The sequence below is a fragment of the Papilio xuthus genome, unplaced genomic scaffold (genome assembly GCF_000836235.2).
Source record: "Papilio xuthus unplaced genomic scaffold, Pxut_1.1 DF825946.1, whole genome shotgun sequence".
Classification (NCBI taxonomy): domain Eukaryota; kingdom Metazoa; phylum Arthropoda; class Insecta; order Lepidoptera; family Papilionidae; genus Papilio; species Papilio xuthus.
In genome coordinates, this window is record NW_013532703.1 from 3,467,870 (window position 1) to 3,482,714 (window position 14,845).

At 34.1% G+C, this 14,845-nt stretch overlaps 1 protein-coding gene across 1 annotated transcript in view; it reads left to right on the forward strand.

Moving 5' to 3' along the window:
• Nucleotides 1-1,390: 1,390 nt before the first annotated feature.
• The window catches only part of enc (R3H domain containing protein encore), a 28,557-nt gene continuing 15,102 nt past the window's right edge, over nt 1,391-14,845 (forward strand). The window contains exon 1 of the mRNA XM_013321157.1: nt 1,391-1,795. The gene's annotated coding sequence lies outside the window, so the exon portion shown is untranslated. The remainder of the gene's footprint in view (nt 1,796-14,845) is intronic.

Sequence of the window (14,845 nt, forward strand, 5' to 3'; positions counted from 1 at the left end):
TTAGCATAGATGCAGAACATAGTATGGGTAAACAGGAGTCGCTTGCGACTACTATTACCTTTTCCAGCATGTTTACATATTACGATCCTATATATTAAGTAGGTATTCAGGTTTTATTGGTTGGTAGACAGTCAATCAGACGGATTTTCTATTGTAAAGTAAAGATGGAACGATCTACAAGTGCTATTCAAGTAAGCTACTTGTTAGGGTCAACACAACTCTCCTGTTTGCCTTTATTGGGTGAAGCTATGCTAATATTCGGCAGCCCTTAGTATTCGGCACACTTAGTTATACATATTTATAGTTTGTGCATATCTCTAGGTACTGAGAAGGCCAAGAAGGAAGTTTACATATGGAAAGTGAATGAGGTATCACACTTATCAGTCTAGGCGCAGAAAAAGGAATAAAATTTGCTTTATCTGGTGTTTTATGATGTGGTACCAGGTCTGCCTGTCTGGTATCATTGCGAACATAACGCTAAATGTACTATTAAATCGACACCATAACAATTATAATATAAAGATATCCATTGTGAGTTAAACATTTCGTATATCTGTGGCGCTGTAACCGAGCAAGGTTATTTCAACAATATTTTCGAGACAAATGAGATTCCTATTCATCGTCGCCGCTTACGTTCTCTCAGACTCGTGTTAGACACAATGATATTATCAAAAAACGTATGATGTCTAACAATACATGTTAAAATTGTACTCGAACAAATAATATGTAACAGTTTATTAAAGACATTTGAGGGAAAATCGATGTTAGTCTTGGTCGGACAGAGGGCGTTCTGGAGTTCTTTTTTTCGTATGCAGCATACAAAGAAGCGGCGACCTGGATTTGCCGAAATAGCGAAGCGACCAATACCCATAGTCATCCGCAATTGCAGATGCATTGCTTACCTTTAATCGACGGAGGAGCTGACGCATACATTGATTATTTCTCCTTTCTACGCATTCCCCTCCTCCGTCAAATCCACTGCCCCTTCCCTATTTTTCTAATGAAAAAGGATCGGAAGGAGAAAAAAACTAAAACTAGACCTCCGTTAAAACAATCATCACCATCATCATCATCACTTCATTGATTTGTTTTTTTGTTTTGTCTTCTTCCATTTCTTTATTCCTCTCATCACATTTTTTTTTCAAAAAATGTATTTGAATTTATTTTTAGTTCGTTTTTTCCAATGCAAATTTTGTGTAAAAGTAAATCGTAATATGTTTTAACCAGGTTTGGTAATTGCTGTGGGTCATTTTAAAAAGAGCCATCTAGGAACTGTGATAGTAAGCTGCGCCTCTTTTAAATAACATAAGGAACAAAATTTTAACATAAGTAGAATGTAGATGTCGCTATTTTTCCTTGCAATGGCCGGTCGGAGTGCGCATGTCAAAAATACATGTCATTCACATCATTTTATTTTGTGAAATCTAAAATCGAGTTGATTTTGTGTAAAATATTCAAAGGTGGTGGCACTGGACATGTGCAGCTCCGTATTCCGGACCATTGTGTTGAAAAACTGAGTATTGAGTGGCAGCTAATAATTTAGTGTTATTGTATGGTTATCAAAATTTCGCATATTATTATTTTTCTATAGATTTCTTCGACTTTATTGCTAATGTGTTAAAATTGGGGGTGAAAATGTGTTTTATTGGATACACACGGGACATTATGTGACTGTCCATATTTTTGCTGTGTTCAGTGGTTGGTTTTCTATTTTGGACTGAATTTGGGGCTAAATTTATAACGAGATATTGTACTTTTGAGATGAATTACATTCGAGAGAAGGCGTAGAAATTGCGTAAGTACAAATTCTTTTTACCGATTTTAACATGCCTTTTGATATTTTTTGATTATCAATTTTAAATAGATAATTTTACTTTATCAAATCATGACCAAAATCTTGACAATATCAAGGTCCATAATGGAGGGATTTTAGTGACCAATTTGATTCACTAAAAATTATTAAAATTTTACCTGGATTATTTGTGAATGAATTTCATTTTTCTATTTGTCAATAATCCACTTAATATCTATTCAAAATAACTCAATATCTTTGTAATTTTATATTTTTTTAATTAGAGTTATAATTTTGCATGGATATTTTGTCCAATTGGAATTCATACTTCTTTGGTCCAATTATTGTTATATTCAATATCAAATAGTTCATTTATATTATTAAAAAAAGTTATTTGTTGCCGTCCACAAAAGATGACAAAGGACTTCTCCAATAAATTACTTAGTCTTTTCTACCATACATATTGAAGAGTGAGGTCTTATTCATATTTACCTCATATTACAAGAGTAAGTCAGAAAATAGTTAACACAGAATATAGATATGTTAAAAAATATATATAGCACCACCATCTTCTTGTCCTTTTCTACATGAAGGGTGAGCGCTACTCTGCCATATTTCTCCATAATCTATTATAGATATGATCATCAAAGTAAATTAAGATGAATTTACATTCTTTTAATGCATAATATCTATTATTTTAATAATTGAATTTAATAAAATGCTTTCGTTATATACACATCTATGTAAAAAACAATCATTTGCTTGTAAAATTATAAATCGTAATCATTTGAACTGTACATTGAACAGTTAGTCAGTTTCTTCTTATTCTTTATATTGAAAACTTTTGTTGTCACCTTTCTAGAATTATTCATATTACATGTACTGGATGCCACAAATGGGTCATAAAATTTTTATTATAATGCATGTCTGTTGTACACTATTCATCTGTTATGTAGTTTTACCTAGGCATTGCGTTTATGGTAGAGGTTACATAAATTCGTAAACAGCTTATTTAATTGTCATATTGTGTAAATGTTTTTTTTTTTGTTATATTTAATGTTGTTTTGGTGTAAATTATTTATAAATAATTTTGCTTGCCTTTTCTTGGCATCATATAGATTTAGAGATTGTAAATCTGTTCAATCTTTACTCTTCGAGTTGTCTCTTGCTGTAAAAACTTGTATCTCATGTTTCTTAATGTAAACCTGTACTGTCTTTGAAATACAAAACTTATAAATCAAACTTACTGTCTGGTATACAATATGCCAGTAGGGCAGGACAGTAGTGGTCAAAATCAGCACTGGCATACAACTAGCATAATATAAATAGTAACTGGCATCACTAAGCCAAAACAGTTAATGCCAGGCCAGCGCTACTGTCATACTGTACTGGCACAATGTTAACCATTACCTTAAACTTGCGTACCATTTGTTAGTAGTCCGTGATTATTTTTTAGTGTATTATTTCTATTATACTGTTGCTACGCCGTAGCATGCGCACGTAGAACATAATTTTGTGTAGCAAGTGTCGTGAACTCTTGAAGTATTTTGTTTAGGGGCGTTTTAAACTTATTAGGCGCCTGATGCAAAAATCAATCTGGTGCTTTCTTAAATAAGTACGTCATTTGACTGACGCCCCCCAGAGCATGGCGCCCGGGCGCCGCTAAGACCCTGGACCCCGCGTCCTTTATGCGTTCGAATTAAGACGGCACTGGTTGTGTTTATTTTAAGAGCTATTACCTTAATAATACTTACATCGAATTCGGTATTGCAATAAAAATGGTATTTTTTAATCCTAACCATAATCAGCGCTGTTTGCTTGGACAGGTCGGTTCGAATAAGGATGAAAATGTACTACGAAGTCGCAAAATTATTATTGACTTCTTTTTTAGAAAAGATATTTAGACATACGTAGCTATTTTGTTGTTTAACTGAAAAATGAAACACTACACGACAAAATATCGATCGATCCAAATGATACAAAGAGTTGAGCAACGAGAGATAATTTTAATGTATACTCTTTGAAATTTTATCCATCAGATAATGATTATAAAGGCTTGTCTATACTGTATTTTAATTGTTATAGCACGAAATAGCTATTCCTTAAATATGTACTACGAATTATTTTGCAGCTGATGGCTATGTTTATGTAATGCAATGTTTTATTTTACACAATCCGTAACAGTAGGATCACCCTTTTCGCGTAGTCCCCTCTCCGTCTCGTGTACACGTACCCTTACAATAGTATTGATCGAGTAACAACTAAACGTTCGCATCTTAATATAGCATGTGCTACGTTTCAATGTAGCGAAATGGGATTTTATCTGTTATTTTTTTATAAGCCGTAGTTTATTTATCTACTGTTCATCTAGGGTTGTGGTAATAGAGATTTTATTTATCTTACTAATCATGCTAATATTATAAATGTGAATGTTTGGATGGATGGATGTTTGTTTGAAGGTATCTCCAGAACGGCTGTATGGATCTCGTTTGAATTTGGCATGTATGTAGAACATAGTCTGGAAGAATACTTAGGCATCTAATTAAGTTTGCTTTTAATTCAACGCGGACGGAGTTGCGGGCGACAGCTAGTAATGTAATAAACATTTTAAATTTGACAAAAAATCGGTGTTTACAGGTCGCTTTAGGCAAGTTGTATATATATTTTTTCATTTGCCATAACATTCAAGAATTAGCGTCACAGTCAAGTTCATTTTACTGGAATGTTTTGAATCAAATCGTCAATGTTTGTCGCGGTAAATCAGTACTTGAATTTGCAATTAGCGTTTTCATCGACGCCATAAAAATGCTATGAAAATTAATTCGAGCGACGGGACGCTAAGCAACAGCGATCTTAACATTCGTATGAGAATTTAAATTGCTTTTATAAATTTCCATTATTCCAATATCTCTGTGTTTATTTCAAATTTATTTTTTCTGAGATGAAGACTAGAAGTCTAACAGCTTTTAGACCAAATAACTGATGGCTGATTGGAAACTCATTAAAGTTAGTTATAATATCTAAAAAGTAATTAATTATCAAGTAATTTCTCAAAACGACTTAACTTCATCACGTCTCGGAATTTTCGTGTTGTTTTACATTAAGCGAAACTCGGCTCGTGCATAGCATGACCCGCAATCGTAAAACAGCTAAAGGAAACAACGGTGGAGGTGCTGTCACAGTGTACACGTGGAAAATGTCAGGGACGTGACTCACTGCAAGGCGAAGGGTTGATTCACACAATACCACCCACCCCCCGCCCTTAATACCATAGCCACAGTGTAATCACGTCCTAATTTAGTTTCAGGAAACATTAAATGAGGTTATGGCGCGCAAATTACACACGAGTTCTAAGAATTTGCTTCGATCTTTTAAAGGTTGATGCTTGCTGAGAGTATAAATTTGTACGCAATCTAGTCTTTGTAAAGAGATTGTTTGTATGGAACATTAATTTAATTAAATAATGCGTTTTCTATATGTTAGAATCTTATATATGTTCTATATCTATTGTTTTGATAAGTTATTTATATTCTAAAGTGCTCCCATAAGCACAATCTAGGAGCTGTCGAGTCACGACCTAGAATTGGTCACGATTTTAGTACTCCATTATTTAATGCAACAAATCCATGCAGTCAGTTTTAGTTAGATTGCATAAATGCACGTCTATTTTAGATTCGAGTTAAGGATCGATATTTGTATACTACGTTTCTATCTTTACTGGTTTTGGTTACACATCTGCTGCAATATTTCTTGTTCACCTTAACAACTTAATAACTCGAAAAGAGATGTCGTATGTCTTTTTTATATCATAAGGTGGAAAACGAGCGAGTGGCCACCAAAAATCACTGAAATAGCGAAGTGAACGTTGCCCATAGAGATACGCGATTGCATATGTTTGCCAACCTTTAATCGACAGAGGAGGGGATGCACAGAAAGAAAATATTTTCCCTTTCCATGCATCCTCTCATCCGGAATGTCCACTTCCACTTCCCATCCTTTCCTAAGAAAAGGGTGGGAACGGAAGGACTAAATTAAGCCTCCGGGACAAGTCGCATAGCATATCGATACTGAGAATTGATTCTTTTGCCAAATGTTTCATTGCGTTTTGTGAAAAATCCTGCACCCCTCGCCTGTTCAATTCGCACGGGAATGATCTAAGATGTATATAAAACTTGTTATAAAGTTCCCAGTGTTTGATCTAAACTGAAATAGATTTAACGGCGTGCACTGGCCGTCTGCATAAAGGCGAGTCTACATTAAAGAGAAGAAGATATAGCCTTATTAACGGTTTCTTTTAACAATTTCTTTTTAATTCAATTCAATGGAGTTCATCGTAAATCAGCAATAATTTTAGTAGGTATTGGCCGTCTTTTACGCGATAGAAACGATGCCAAAGACAACAAGGAAAATGTATATAATTTTACGTTTGATGAGCTGCATTATTTTAATATGCATAAGTTCCATTAACGTGCAATTATGGTAATTTATTTATGTAGATGATTGGCAATCGTCACATCTTGTATCTCATGTGACATTTTATAAGTTCATTTTATGTTTTTATTTTAAACTAGCGGTCGACCGTGAGTCCGTCCGCGCGTTATTAAAAAAAACTTAACTAGTAGCCTATGTGTTCTTCCAGACTATGTTCTGTAATATATATGGCTATGTATAACTAACTAGTTGTCGCCCGAGAGTCCGTCCGAAATTAAAAAGATACTTAATAAGTAACCTTTGTGTTGTCTTACACATATCAAATTTCAGCGAAATTCATGCGGCCGTTCGCGAGATACCTTCAAACAAACATCCATCCATCTAAACATTCGCATTTATAATATTAGTAAGATTGATAAGATTGACTTGACTTTTCACACTTCTTCCTTTACTTGTTCGCAACGTTCAAGTGTGAATGCACCTTTAATTTATATTTAGCCGTATCCTTTTTGGCTTATAGTTAGTAAATGTTAAACATTTGTTGGTAGCTCCAATATATTTTCTATTTCTAATTTAAGATTTCAGAATGATTCGACATTGTATCGTGTGAGAACGTACGTCAGATAGATTGTGTTTTCTATGTACTTTTTACTGCGCCAAATGGCTTATTTGAAAGCGTTATTTTTGTTCGTTTTATATTATACTGATTATCCGATTACAGAGTAATATTTTTGCGTTAGTGTTAAGGGTGACTAGGCCATAGTCAACAACGCTGGCCATTGATTTACAGGTTGGTTGTCTTTACACAAATGTATCTATGAATTTCTTTACCGATTTTTTTGGGTTGCATCACGATTATTTCCTTCACAGTATGAAAGTCAAATGAAAGAAAACGTACATACGAAATTCGAATAACACATGGCTGGAATCGAACTTGGCATATTTCGGGTTACAGTCCGGTCAGGTCAAACGCTAACAACTGCGCCACCGACACTCTCGAGAAGAGAGATCAGATTAATATTGCATAATAATATCAGTTTTTATGATTCAAATATTTTACTTTTATTAAATGTAAATATTTGCAATATAAAAATTATTAAACTTCCAGCATTCTAATCTTCATAATAAAGATATTCCGATTTATTTACTCGTTTCCTCTGTCAAATTGTGTTTTACAGCAACACCCACGGACTAACATCTGGTGTTGACTAGATTTTTAGTTATATTCTATATCCGCTGTAAACGAAATAGTGATGTACTGCAAATTGTCGATAAAAATAAGACATTATGCCAATTAGTCGGCACCTTTTTATAAGTAGTTTAATGTGACTTAAATGACAGTGAGTTTATTCGCTTTTTAAAAATGGCACTGTCTCATTTGGAAAAGTTATTCTACTACACTAGTGGAGTAGCTACACATGTGTTTTGGCATTTTGCAACGATATTAAGTAAGACATTAAACACTTGTGTAAACATTCTTATAAACTAGAATGAATGAGACTTTAAACCGATTATGTCGTAAAGTATGTGTCTTTAATAATAAAAGAATGAATGTATCACTATTATACTTAATTTTACGAATATAGGACAGTTTACCACAATAAAAGTAACGACTATAATTTTTTGCTTTCGTTGTTGTGAATCGGTAAAAAATATCGAAAAATTTGTACATTTAATTGCAAAGTTACGATGTTTCATTTGTTTCCGTTAGTTTCACATCTCTATTACATTGACATTGACCGTGACAGTCATCGACTGGTGACGTAATACAAACCTTTTAACTTACTAGAAGAGAATTCATTACCGTCAGTTTCCAATGTCTAAATACATATACAAAATATTGTAATCCCTATTCATAACATTAAAAAAATTGAGATAACACTATTAGTACAAGTAGTAAATATATTAATCAATTTGTCCAGCAGTACAGTCAGCTGCATAAATGTATACATTAAAAATACTAGAAACTTGTATAGGTCGTCGATTTCAAAAATACTTATGCAAGTATTCAACAAGAACTATTTATGGACGGAAGAAAACAATTTGTGCACCATATTTTTAAAAGAAAAAGCGTATAGAAGTTTATGTAGCTTTGTAAATGTATACATATTTATGCAGCTGACTGTACATGGTTGTAATAACTAAGCCCAGCGACTAATCATGTGTGACGCGCTGCTCCTATTATTGTTCTAAAACCCGTGCCAAATATAACACGCCCGTTTGACAGGACGTGAAAGTTTTAAAGACATGTTAATTATCTTGTGCTGACGTCACCGTGTTATTGTATTTTACACCTAGTGAACTGTTTTGTGTGATGATTAACATCTGGTTAGTATTAATTTTATAAAGGAAAATAGAAGAAAATTATAAATCAAGGGTTCACTTGGGTTAATATGATGGCTACATATTTTCGTCATCATAGAAAAGTAAGCTTAGACGTTTGATTTCTGATTATTATTTAATTTACAATTTTATGTTTTACAATATTCTCCACAAGGAAGTGCGGATTTTGTTGGGCGTCGGATGCGACGCGTTTCCGTTGTTATAGTGGCTATTGTATATGAATTGTATGTTAGAAAATATTGATATAGGCAAAGCACGTGCGAAACTCAGACACATTACCTGCGTTTATGTTGATGGGATTTGCTTACAAGAAATTTATTTTAGATTTTCAAAGTAAAGCTTTCGTAACCTAAATTTCGAGACTTAACATTAGTTAATACAGCACTGAAGGGATTACTAACGCAAGCTCTAATCCTGCAATAAAGCACAGAATACCTTGATAGCTTTATCTGCTCTACTATGTTTTTTAACCAAATCAAACGACATTCATGTCTCTTCTGAATACATTTGTCCTTATGAAATATTGGTTATACAATAAGAGGGATCAAGGAATCTTGAAGGACATCAATGGCACATTTATATGAATAAAATGTTTAAGTAATGCAAATGTTTATGTTTGCGGCCGCCTACAGGCGTGCCACAGCACGTCCGTTGTCTATAGCAACGGTTCGCTGGCAATAAATCGGCCGTCGCGTCTATGGAACGTTGAATGAGCGACGTCAAAGATATTTTTAGTCTGTTAGAATTCACTGACGTCTTTGCGCCGGCGCACGCGGGTCGTTAAGATTTATTCCCTCTTGTAGCGCACATCAGCTGCTTCGATTTGTTCATCGATGTTGATGGATCTCTCGTGCATATGGTTTTGATTCTTTGACTTTATAAACGATATAATATTTCCGATAGGTTCCTAAATATGTTTTCTGATTGACTTTAAGGTTGTTTGAATTTAGGAATATAATTAGATGTGCAGAGAGGATGGATAGATAGTAGGTACAGAGTTGGAAGTAGAACCAATTTTACGTTTATACTCAAAGCTACTAAAAAGCGTTTCGGATATTACCACTATGTTAAAATTAGGTTAATTCAATTTATAAACATTGAGTAGTAATACTTCTATGTTGAATTTTGAATATTCACATTATACTGGAAGATTTTTTATTAGATCGTATATATATCGTTATTTATTTACCACAAGTGTCGGAATACTGAACTGATTTATTTATTTCAATTTGACATAGTATCGCTTTTTAAAAACAACAGTTGGTCTAGCACGAATATTTTTGAAAATCGTCATCGTATCGTCTTCGAAAAATTTGGATTAAAATTTGTTTAGAGCCCCTATATATAGTGCGTAATTGCACCAAAACTCTCATACTAATTTTAACATGTATGATGCTGATGATACGAAGGGATTGTCACAAATATTGCTGATTTTGTTGTACATTTCTCATTTGTGCATTTATTGATCGTATTACACGATGATTCATCTAAACAAACTAGGAAGAGGTCGTGAATGCGTTCCGACACACTTTATAATCTATTTTTAAAGGTAAAGAACACGATATTGTTATAAGCGAATGTTTCGATACGACGCAAGGTTCGATTCCCGCGCATCTGTCCTGGCCGTGCGCCAAACTGCGACCGTCCCGACATCCGGAACAGGAAATATGCAGCACGCCCATTTATGTTTGCGAATCAATCAGATATTTATCTTAATGATTTCTACCAGGTTGGGACCACTAATTGGGAAGTTAAATTAAGGATGCCTATTTGTTCAAATGGTTATGTAAACTCGTATAGTTTTCTGAACACAAATTCTACTCAGTCTAAACTAATCTATGTGAACTTTTTCTTTATGGATAGACTAACTTTTCTCTTGCAGCAAGAGAGAAGGTAAAAATGTAATTACCAAACAGTACAATCCACTCAATATGTAAATACTTTTACATATTACTGAAACAATGAAATTCAAGAGCGAAATTGATTTTATTACATACCTGATAACGTAGAACATCGTTAGCTTTTATTGAATTTCTGCAACAGTGTTAATTTAATATGTGCCATACGGTGTTTGTTTTAAAGTGTTTATTACAATGTTGGATAGTTCCTTTGGGATGGATTGTAGGCGCGTGTGCGGTGCCCCAATGACCCGCTAACCGGCCGGGATGCGTTCGGGACGTGCCGGAGAGACCCGAGGGGTCGCGGAAATAGTCGAACAAGGCTCGCCCTGCAATCGAAGTCCCACCATCTATTGTAGCTTTATTTAGCTTCCTCTATCAATTATTTAATGCAGGACTTTGAACATTATTTTGGTTATTATATATGATTTATAATTATCTAATTATAATAGTGCATGATGTGAGTATTGTCACATGAGGGTAGGCATAATATATAAACTATATATGTCACACCTTGATCCAGTCTTTGCCCATTTGTATTCTACACTTAAGAGCTACGGATTTTTGCGAAAACTGAAGGTTAAGGCACTGGTTGCCTATAAAAAAATGAAATCTTAGGGCCTTATTTCACGTTGGTCAATTTTCACAATACTTTAGTCGCTTTTAATTAGCAGAATTTTCTGATTTTATAGCATGACTGCGGCTTGGCTAATCACCCTAATTTGTGTAGGCTCCGAGACCCTTAGTGGGGACCTGTAAGAGCTGATGCGAGCGAGCTGAGCGAGAATATTTGTATACATTTGTTGTTAAATTACAAATCACGTGTTATTGACGATGTCAAGAACCCGATACATTGTCAGTATAATAAAACAGAAACGGAAATATGCCAATAGCTAAACTATTTCGGTAAAGCAATAACAATACTTTGTTTAACTCGTCAAATATCAACCAACCAGTATTTTTAAACAATAATCATTTTAACATAACGTGTTTGGGTTACAAGAAATAAATGCTATTTCTGATAAGCTTTGTTAAAAGTAGAAACAGATTGAAAACTCACTATTTTCATATTGATTTAATTTTAAAGTTGCTAAATTTTAACTTGCATGAAGTTGCTAAAATTAAAGTTGACAATGTTTTAAATACATCTTTGCTCTCCATTCTGAGGTTCAGGTCGTTCGGATTATTTATGGTGTATTTATAAACGATGTATAAAAGGGTGCAGCTTCTGACGTAGGCCAGGTGCGTCATTCAGAACAAGAAAAGAATTAAGCTGCTTTATGTGTTTCAAGTAACAAAGATAAAAATAATCCTTATCGATGACCCTAAGGTCATATTGCGCGTAAACAGGTCAGAGAGATGAATGTATTTTTAGTACTTAGGGTAGGGTTGGGCACATTGTAAATAACATGTTATGTATGTATGAATGGAGATATACATAGAGCTGAAAATTTCCTTTGTTTGAATTGAATTGTCAGTCAATTGAAATTTCGGAGTAATATAATTTAATTCACGCTAATCAAGTGTGCCATATCCATTTTCTCACAAAATGGCTTCATACGTCAATGACCACGCGAATCAAGATTATCCATAGAGTTGACCATAAAGATTGTGCTCCGGGAAACGTTACTCGCGACCTAATGTGTGACTTGCACGACATTTGTATACTCGTCGCACGTTTAAAATAGAAACGTGTTATTTTTATAGTTAATTTTACAATTGATCGCTTTTAAATTAATACAAACAAAGAAACAAAATACAGGTTTTATGGGTTTATTCAGAAATTAAGCACCATTTTCACATGAAATTTAATTTCAGAACTACGAGACTAAAAAAAGTCTACGCTTTAGTAACAATATTCATGGAATATGGATGAGATAGCTGTCGCACGCGAATCCGTGCGAGCGGGAATGAAAAAAGTTAATTAATCGACTCTATGTTTTTCCAGGTTATGTTCTATATCTATGCCAAATTTCATAGGGAACCTTTTGAGCCGTTCTGCAGATACTTTCTAACATATATTCATCCAAACATTCGCAATTATAATATTAGTAAGATGGATGAATAGAAGCATGTTATTTTCGAGCTCGGTTGCAAATATTTAATTTCTGCCAAGCTTTTGGTTTATAGGTTTTATTTATATCTTCTTTTATTAAATAAATGTGCAAGGAATAATGTCTTTTATATTACTTTACGGAAAATCGTATTAAATTGTTCATTTAGCTACCCTGTGGGCGAATGCATGTTAATTGCTTTTACGTCCGTGTGTGATTTAATAACGTTTCATGTTGAGACTTATTTACAAGCTCGGAGTTCCTCTTAGTTAAGTGATCATAGGTAAGTCATTTACTTTGGTACGGTCGTGATCCCTAATATAGAACACATTTTAGTGTGCTGATTTTTTTAGTACAGAAAGACCAAAGAAACTATAACCATACTTTGATTTAGATTGTGGGACAGGATATGCGTAAAAAGGGGGTGGATTCAGATATGACGGCTGATAGAGATGTATGGAGTAGTACATACTGTGCCGACCCTCCGTAGAGATAAGGTCAGGTTGAGATGATGTTGTTGATGCAATATTCTTGAGTGGAAAGAATCACCGTGATGTTTTGGTATAGCAGGTAAATAACAGTGTTGTTCTGGATCTTTGATTTCTTACTAGGAATAATGTGACAATATTGCTTGCCATATTGATGCACATTTATCACAATAACAACTTGCTTCCTTGATTATTTTCACAGCCCCATTACGTTGTTATCAAGTTGTCTGGTACATTTATTAAGAAAGTAAACACATCTTACCGTGAGTTTCTGAAACCTATCTCCGTTTAAAATATATTATCTCTGTTTGGTCAAAAATAATAACGGAGATGACGATATTTTACTTTTATTAATATTATAAATGCGGAATCAAGTCATCGATTCTAAAATTTGGCACAGATGTAGAACATAGTCTAGAAGAAAAAATAAGCTACTATTTTTTTTTAATTCTGCGCGGATGGAGCCGCAGGCACAAGTTATATGTTGGAGATTTTGGCCTTAGAAACCCACGGTTAGTCTTTTGTTTACAAAGCGCGTCGGTTGTTTTGCAGCAAACTGCTCTCACAATGTACCTATCGCACCGGGAAGGCGTCCTCAATATATTCACGTCTTAAAATAACATGAACTAATCGACTCTAAATAAGTGCCGGCGCAGTAGATTAATGCCCTACTCGTGCTTGAATTAATTGCGTTTTGCTTTATTAAATAAATAATGCAATGATGTATATGTGCAAGTGGTAATAATTTTTAACAAGTTTCACTGTTTATTGGTGGGAACCTCCAGTTCAAACATAATGTGACGTACGTTTCGATTGAAACTAAATTAGTCAAATTACATACATTGCGGTTATTATGATATTCAATCCTTTTTGTTTTTCGTGCAAATTGTGAGAGGAAGTGATAAAATATTTTAAGGTGTAGATCGAAAAATATTTTGTAATTTACGAGTTGTAGCTTATATTGTAGTTTGCTTGTGGTTGAGTTGCGATTGGAATCTGGTATAAACAGTATCGTTAATATCTATCTTACATATATATATAAAAGAAAGTCGTGTTAGTTATACTATTTATAACTCCAGAACGGCTTTATCGATATGGCTGAAAATTGGTGAGGAGGTAGACAGGAGACGGACAGGGATAGGATAGGATACTCTTTATTCGTTTTTTTTCTCGAATTTATGCCTTGAAGAGCTGCTTTTTATTATTAATGTTATAAATGCGAATGTTTAGATGGATGTGATGTGGATGGATGGGTGTTTTAAGATATCTCTAGAACGGCTGAACGGATCTCGATTAAATTTGACATACGTATAGAACATAGTCTGAAAGAACACATAGGCTACACTAATTAAGTTTTTTATATATCTACGCGGATGGAGACTCGTGGGACAGCTAGTTTATAATGATTCCTTCTCTTTTTTTTAAAGGAAATGAGAGGAATGGAAAAGTATTCTTCTAAAGTTGTAAAATATGCATTTATAAATTTACTTTATAGGTAAAGTTACAGGCCAAATAACGTATCACATTACAGACCTAAAATACCACAAATTATTGTTCATGTAACCCGGTGAAATGTCTGATTACTATCGTGAGCTGCAACCATATCGGTGAATCACTTGCCCTTGGCCTCCCCTTTGCGCCTTGACAGCTATACCGTCATGCTCAAGGCCTAGGCTTAGGTCCGACTTTTATTAAAACCAAATGGTTTGCGGAAATGCCCTATTAGATCATTAGAAATGTATCGCTTTTTACGAGAAATCACGGAAATTTACATGTTAGGATTGATTATGAAAGATAATTATGAATGAATTCTGTTTTAAAATTAATTTTGATCCGATC